Source organism: Peromyscus eremicus, chromosome 8a, assembly GCF_949786415.1.
Source record: "Peromyscus eremicus chromosome 8a, PerEre_H2_v1, whole genome shotgun sequence".
Lineage (NCBI taxonomy): Eukaryota > Metazoa > Chordata > Mammalia > Rodentia > Cricetidae > Peromyscus > Peromyscus eremicus.
This window is the reverse complement of record NC_081423.1, coordinates 9560275-9566748: the sequence shown is the minus strand read 5'-3', so window position 1 is coordinate 9566748 and position 6474 is coordinate 9560275. Positions and strand designations below refer to the sequence as shown.

The following is a 6474-nucleotide window of genomic DNA, read 5'->3' as shown; positions in this document are numbered from 1 at the left end:
AAGTTCCTGGTATATTCCTGGTACCACACTGAATGTGCTTGTGACAGGTGAGTTTCCAGGTTCTTTCTCACTGACTACTTTGAGGAGCTCCCTAGGCCAGTAAAGAAGAGCTGAGCCACCCCAGAGCTCATGTGACTAGACTCCTGGCAGAGTTGAGTAGGAGATACAATGAGCCACAGAAACTGCTGGATGAAACAGTAATACTTGGGCTAAAACTTATGCAAAGAGAAACCCAGAGCATTTCTGAGCTCCTCTGGAGGAATTCCAGAGGTCTAATCCATCACCAGGAGGAGAAATTAAACACTTGCTGCTTATCTCTTGGAAAAGAGGAGCCCACAGCGAGGCTCTGGGGTCTGGGGGTCGCCCTGGCACCCGGGGAGTGGGGGTGTGTGATTTATTAGAATGTGCAGAGCTCTCTTGGCTTTTTGTCCTTTGATCAGCGCTAGGAGCCAACCAGGCCCAGCTACTTTGCATACTAATAAAGATTGGTGCATGTAATTATTCAGCAGTCACACCGTTATTCCTGGGAGATAAATCATCCTTGGTTTATTTACTCTTCTTGCCTCAAGTTATTTCAAGATGCCTTTAGTGCATCGCATCTGACTTGCGTGGAGGTGGCGGACTGTCTTAGTTTTCTCAGATATGCTTAGAGGTTGATGGATGGATGTGTACGTGTGCACATAGTTTTGACAGGACTCCACTCTGTAGCCCAGGCTGCATTCAAACTCACAACCCTTCCTTCCACCCTCAGCCTTCTGAGTGTTCACCACTAGACCTTTCTCCATTTATGTTTTTGAGGGACTCTGGTATCATCCCTGTCACCTCTGTCTTTCCTTTGATTTTATGTGTGCTCCTGACGTGGTAGAAGTGACTGGGGTGACCTGTTTCCAGTTTCTAGAGTGGTGGTGGGCTTTTGGAATCATGAGGTGATATACAGCTGGACCACGGGAGAATGAGCCTGTAGAAAAACTGGCTCCTGTATGGAAGAGGATGGATGTAGAGCTTCACTTTCTCTAGCAGGCTTTTCTTGTGTTCTACTTTGTGCCAAATTTTATCTTCACCCCCTCTCTTTAGAAACCCAAATGTGTATTCACTTAACCACCTTGTACCAGATCAAGTAGTAGTCAGAACTTCACATTTAGAGATTGATAGGTTAGATCATTTGGTTCTTCTGATCTTGTTTGTGTATGTATATGTAGCCCCCCCCCCCCCCGTGTGTGTGTGTGTGTGTGTGTGTGTGTGTGTGTGTGTGTGTGTGTGCACATCCACATGAAGGCTAGAGGATAACTTTGGGTGCTGTTCCTTAAGCACCATCCACCACCAGCCTGGAATTCAAGTAGGCAAGGATGGCTGGCCACCAAGCCCCAGGGATCTGCCTGTCTCTGCCTTGCTGATGCTGGGATTATAAACATATGCTACCACATCCAACTTTTTTCTTTTTAAATTAATGTGAGTCCTGGGGATCTTCATGCTTGCAAGGCAACCCAATGAGCCATCTCCCCAGCCCTTAGTCTTTGACCACTATTCCTGAAAACCATCTTCCACAATGCTCCCCTAAGGCTTAGAAAGGTTTGATATAAGTGCCATGGTGCAGGGGAAGGGAACTCACAGCAAAGCCAGGAATCCTCAAAGAGAGAGCAAAGGTGTCAGTGACCAACTTAGGGCATCAAGTTGCTGAGTGAGCAAAAAGAAAGAGGAGGCTGATGTGTGGGGTCTGTTGACTTCCTGATTCGGGGATAGAGGAGGGAGCCCAGCAGGAGGGGACCTCTCCAGGCAGACAGAATAACCCAGCCATATTCCGGCATGGAATATGGAGCAATAAACGAACTCCTCTTACACTGCTCATCACTGTAAAGAAAGTTAGGGAACAGCCTACTGAATGAGTGAGTCAATCCTTTGGAATCCTTTCTTTACAGTCTTTGTATGAATCTTTACACAGAAGAAGAGAATGTGTCCAGGTGAGCTGTTTGCTAAGTTTCAGTATGTTTCCTCCTATGCAAAGTCTACGAGATATGTGTGTGTGTGTGTGTGTGTGTGTGTGTGTGTGTGTGTGTGTGTGAAAATCCACCTCTAACCAAGGTGATTTGAAGGTGCCCTCTCTCCCACATCTCTGCATGTGGCCTCCCTCTCCCCTGCCCCCCCCCCAACAGGAAGCTGGCCTTTGATTTCCCCAGTGTTCAGCATTCCTTTGTGCCTGGTGAGTCATGAGAGAGATGATTTAAGACTTCTTTTGGGTGGGAGGGTGTTAGTCATTAAAATTGTAGTTTCTCTGGGAGTTTGTTTTTAAAACTTTGGGCCAGGAAAAATATGTACAGGAGTGTTTGGCTTTTAATAATTAAATCTTGCATTGTTTTAATTTTCTCCGGAGTGTTTCTCTGGAGGAAAATAAAGTTACAAATCCAATATTTATGTCTTTCCTAAAGCACCGGTTGCCAAATGAAATGAGTTTTGCTATTTTTTCCCCCTGATGGTTGATGCTTCTCCAGAGGGCTCCCTCTTGAATTTGCAGGAAGGACTTCATGTTCTGTGGGAGTGGGGAGGAGTTGTTGGAACAGTGAAACAGGGCATGGCTGTTTTGGATTCAGGAGGATGAAGGGTTTGGAGTGTGGTTCCTTCACCCCTGACCCAGTCCCACCTACAGCCGGCCAGTATTTTCCCTTCATTTAAATTCATTTTGCACACAGGCTATTTTCAACAGAGAGAAGCAGCTGATGATTTTGTGCAAAATCAATGTCTTCTCTGAATGCTTTTGCTGCCCATCCCTTCCCACCTCCACTAGCTCACCATTAGCAAGCATCCAGACATGAGGGGCTGTAGACATCAGCCAGCACACTGATTTGGGATTTGGACTTTTTCAGAGACTTTAATTCCCAGGCAACAGGAACTCCATCATTGAGTGGTTTTCCCTTCCTGTCTCCCATCACTGGGATTCAGTCCTTAACCTCCTCAAAGTCAGCCAAGCCCTATTTAAGCCGAGACAGGAAGGCGGGACGCAGGCTGTTTGGCTGTGTGCAGTGGATCCTCTCTGCTCTACTGCAGCTGTTTAGGGGGAAATAAATAGCTTTGGTTATTATTGCCTCTGATGTGTTTGACTTTCCAATCCAGCCGTTCTCTGAGAACCTGGAGGAAGGGAGTGCATTCCTTTAAAGGCAAAGCATTTCATGTCTTGAGTGGTGAGTCTCAGAGTCCTGCTCCTAGAGGCTGTTGAGCCTAGAGGAAGTTCAAAATCTGCCTGCCAACTCCTACGTGTACACCGCTTATCCACAGGTAGCTCAGAGAGTAACTCTGAGCAGGGCAAATGCCATGTTGCCCCTGACATCCAGGCTCCAAATACAGCTTGTTGAAGCCCTGTTACCAGGGAAGACCCAAACGGCACCACATAGTGTGAGGTTTGAGAGTACCACTGGGTGGAAACCTTAGCTTCTTAGAATATGAATAGCTCAATTGACAAGTAGCAATCCTGTCAGCTTTTGCATTGCTGTGAAAAGTACCCTAGAGCAACTTCAGGAAGAGAAGATTTCATTTGCTTCATGGTTTCAGAAGGTTTGGTCCATGGATGCTTAAGCAGAACACTATGGGGATGATGGGAGTATGTAGTGAACCAGTTCACATCATGGCATACAAGCAGCAGTGAATCAAACAGATGGGGGCCAGATAGGGTCAAAATACCCCTAAGGACCTGCCCACAGTGGCCTCCTTCCCCCAGCTAACTACTTCTTCCTAAAGCTTCCAATAACTTCCAGGGTAGCACCACCAGCTGAGATCCTAGGCTTTAACACGTAAGCCTATGGAAGACATTTCATCTTCAAACCATAACAGACTGCTCCTAAGACTTTGTTAGGCTCCTGCAATTACTGGAGAGACCTCTGTGAGGGTGTGACACAGAACTACTGGGGAGACCTCTGTGAGGGCGTGACACAGAACTACTGGGGAGACCTCTGTGGAGGGTGTGACACAGAACTACTGGAGAGACCTCTATGAGGGCGTGACACAGAACTACTGGAGAGACCTCTGTGAGGGCGTGACACAGAACTACTGGGGAGACCTCTGTGGAGGGTGTGACACAGAACTACTGGAGAGACCTCTGTGAGGGTGTGACACAAAAGTTGGCATTGAAAAGACATTCTGCACTTGTTTCTCAGGAAATAGTGTTTAACAGCTTAGGGGTAGTCACAGACTTGAGTTCAAGTCCCAGCTCTGCTACTTAACACTGACTATGCTTTGTCCAAGTCTTCGTCTTCCATTCTTAGGTGAGGTGACAGGACCTCCCTCAATTGAAGCTGGATGAAGTTTACTAACCAGAAGAGGGTTTTTTTTTTTTTAATTTATTCTTTGGGAGCGTCACAGATGTTTACAATGTATTTTCATTATATTCACTGTCACCCCTCAATGCCTCAATCCTCCAAACATCCCCCTCCCAACTCCATGTCCTATCCTTTTAAAAATAATGCAGAGTCCAGTGTGTGCCTATGTGTGCGTGGGTGTGTGCCCCCACCGAAGCACGGCCAAATGACTGTCTCTTCTCAGTAGCCATCAACTGCCCGCAGCTCCTCGGTTAGGAATGGGACCTTTGAAACCATACCTCACTCATGCTGGAATGTGGACTGGCTTTACCAGAGGAACCTTTGTGCATTAAACTTGACACCACACCCCAAATGCCAACTGCGTAGTAAATTACTGCTGTACAAAGAGTGAATGATACACCAACCAAACCATTTCTTCCTCGTCTCTGGATCCATGAAATCCTAACACAGGCATGATGGAACTAGGCATTTGGGAAAGAAACACGATCCTCTGATCCTCTTGAACTCGAGCTTGTCTGACTCCATTCATTCTTTGGATTTGCTTGATGTACTCATTATAACATCATTCATTCAGAAAATGTGTCAGGCAGATGGAGTGTCTGGCATTGCTGTAAGTGTTGCAGATGAAAGGCAATAAGATATAGTCCTGCAAGTTCAAAACAACACTTTAAACATTGGTCCATATGGATTCCTTTGGAAGTTCAATGGAAAGCAGATTCCCCCTTCAGAGTTAGGCCCTAGGAAATAGCTTACACATATTTTGACTTGTAATTTTAGGCTGTTACGTGACCCACGTGCTTCTAGCTGGCATGAATCACTTTTTTGTGTGTGAACCTTTTCACAGGGGTAGCATCCCATGTCTTTAACAACATGGCCGTTCATTTCAACTACATGTTTTCCAGCTCCAGGAGTTGGCATGCTCCCCAAACGTGGCTGAGGATACAGTCAGATCTCCCTGTGTGCTGTACTGGTACCCCTGCTATGGATTGGCATCATGGTGTGTATTTTAGGAGGTCAGCCAGTAAAAATACACCTGGGGGCAGTCACTCACCTTGGAAAAGAGTTTTCGAGAAGAGATGCAGGGGCTGCCGTGGCTTCTAAGATTTTCAAGTTCCATGTCTATTGTTACAGAGAACTGAATGAATTTTCACAGAAAAGCTGAGATGAGAGGAGTGAGTTAGCAAGTGTGGGTCAGACATGGGAGAGTTTCCTGGTAATCTTTGAATCTCTTGTTGAACTTATTTCTAAGACTCGGCTGAGTAAGCTCCTTCCTGGGCCTGGCTATTCAGCCCCACAGTGGAGTCTGTTAGTGACATGTTCTACTCCTGCCTAAGCTTGCCCGTGTTAATTTTCTGTCCTAACAACCCATGCAGTGTTGACGAATTCAGCAGAAGTACATCTGTGCTTGGACCCCAGTAAGATGCAGATTAGGAAACCAGATTTGTAACTCAGTGTAGACAGTGTCAAGAGGTAAGGGTTCAGGATGCTTTACAGCTTGTGGTAGGATGCTTCCCTAGGAACTTCACAAAGATCCATTTTATTGTGTTCTTTCAGGAAGAGGAAGGGCCCATCTTTCTATACTTTGGTGACTGAACCTGAGCATGTGACCTCATTGAGATGAGGTCACCTACCCGCCTTGGTCACTCAGCTGAATAATGAGAATTCAGAGAGGGTTCTGTTGGTGAGATGTTATCTCCTCTTCCTTTCTCTTCCCAGAGCACCCTGGGTTGAGTCCTTCATGATGCAATGACCTGTCTTGGCCTGTGTGTGTTGCTCCTATGAGCACTATAGACACTGTGGTCCTCACAGGACTCCTCCTGGCACTTCCTGTTTAGTAGCAAACCTGGTTGGCTAGTTGTGTCAGGCACTATTCATGCTGTCCTCTCCCAGAAGGTGACACGGTCCCCATTCAGGATTTACATTCATCTGATACTTTGCATTTCATCACAGGCACATCAAGTTCTCATAAATGAGACCCTTACGCTAACAACTCCTGTTTCTGAAGTCTCTGTGACAGGAGGCATCAAGGGTAATATAATAAAAAATGGCACAGGAGGACTGGAATCCCCTTACCACCAGGGCTACATGTAGGATACAAGCACAATGAAAACGTGATATTCAAATGTGGGAGAAGCCAGGTGCTGTGCAAATGGCTTCTGAAAATCATGAT

The 6474-nt window shown here is 46.2% G+C and overlaps 1 long non-coding RNA gene across 1 annotated transcript; it reads right to left on the bottom strand.

Moving 5' to 3' along the window:
* Positions 1 to 4656: 4656 nt before the first annotated feature.
* LOC131916579 (uncharacterized) lies at positions 4657 to 5467 on the bottom strand. Its single transcript, XR_009380563.1, has 2 exons — positions 5356 to 5467; positions 4657 to 4950 (listed from the first exon to the last, which is right to left on the bottom strand). It is a non-coding gene; the product is annotated as an uncharacterized LOC131916579 (long non-coding RNA).
* Between the last annotated feature and the right edge of the window lie 1007 nt (positions 5468 to 6474).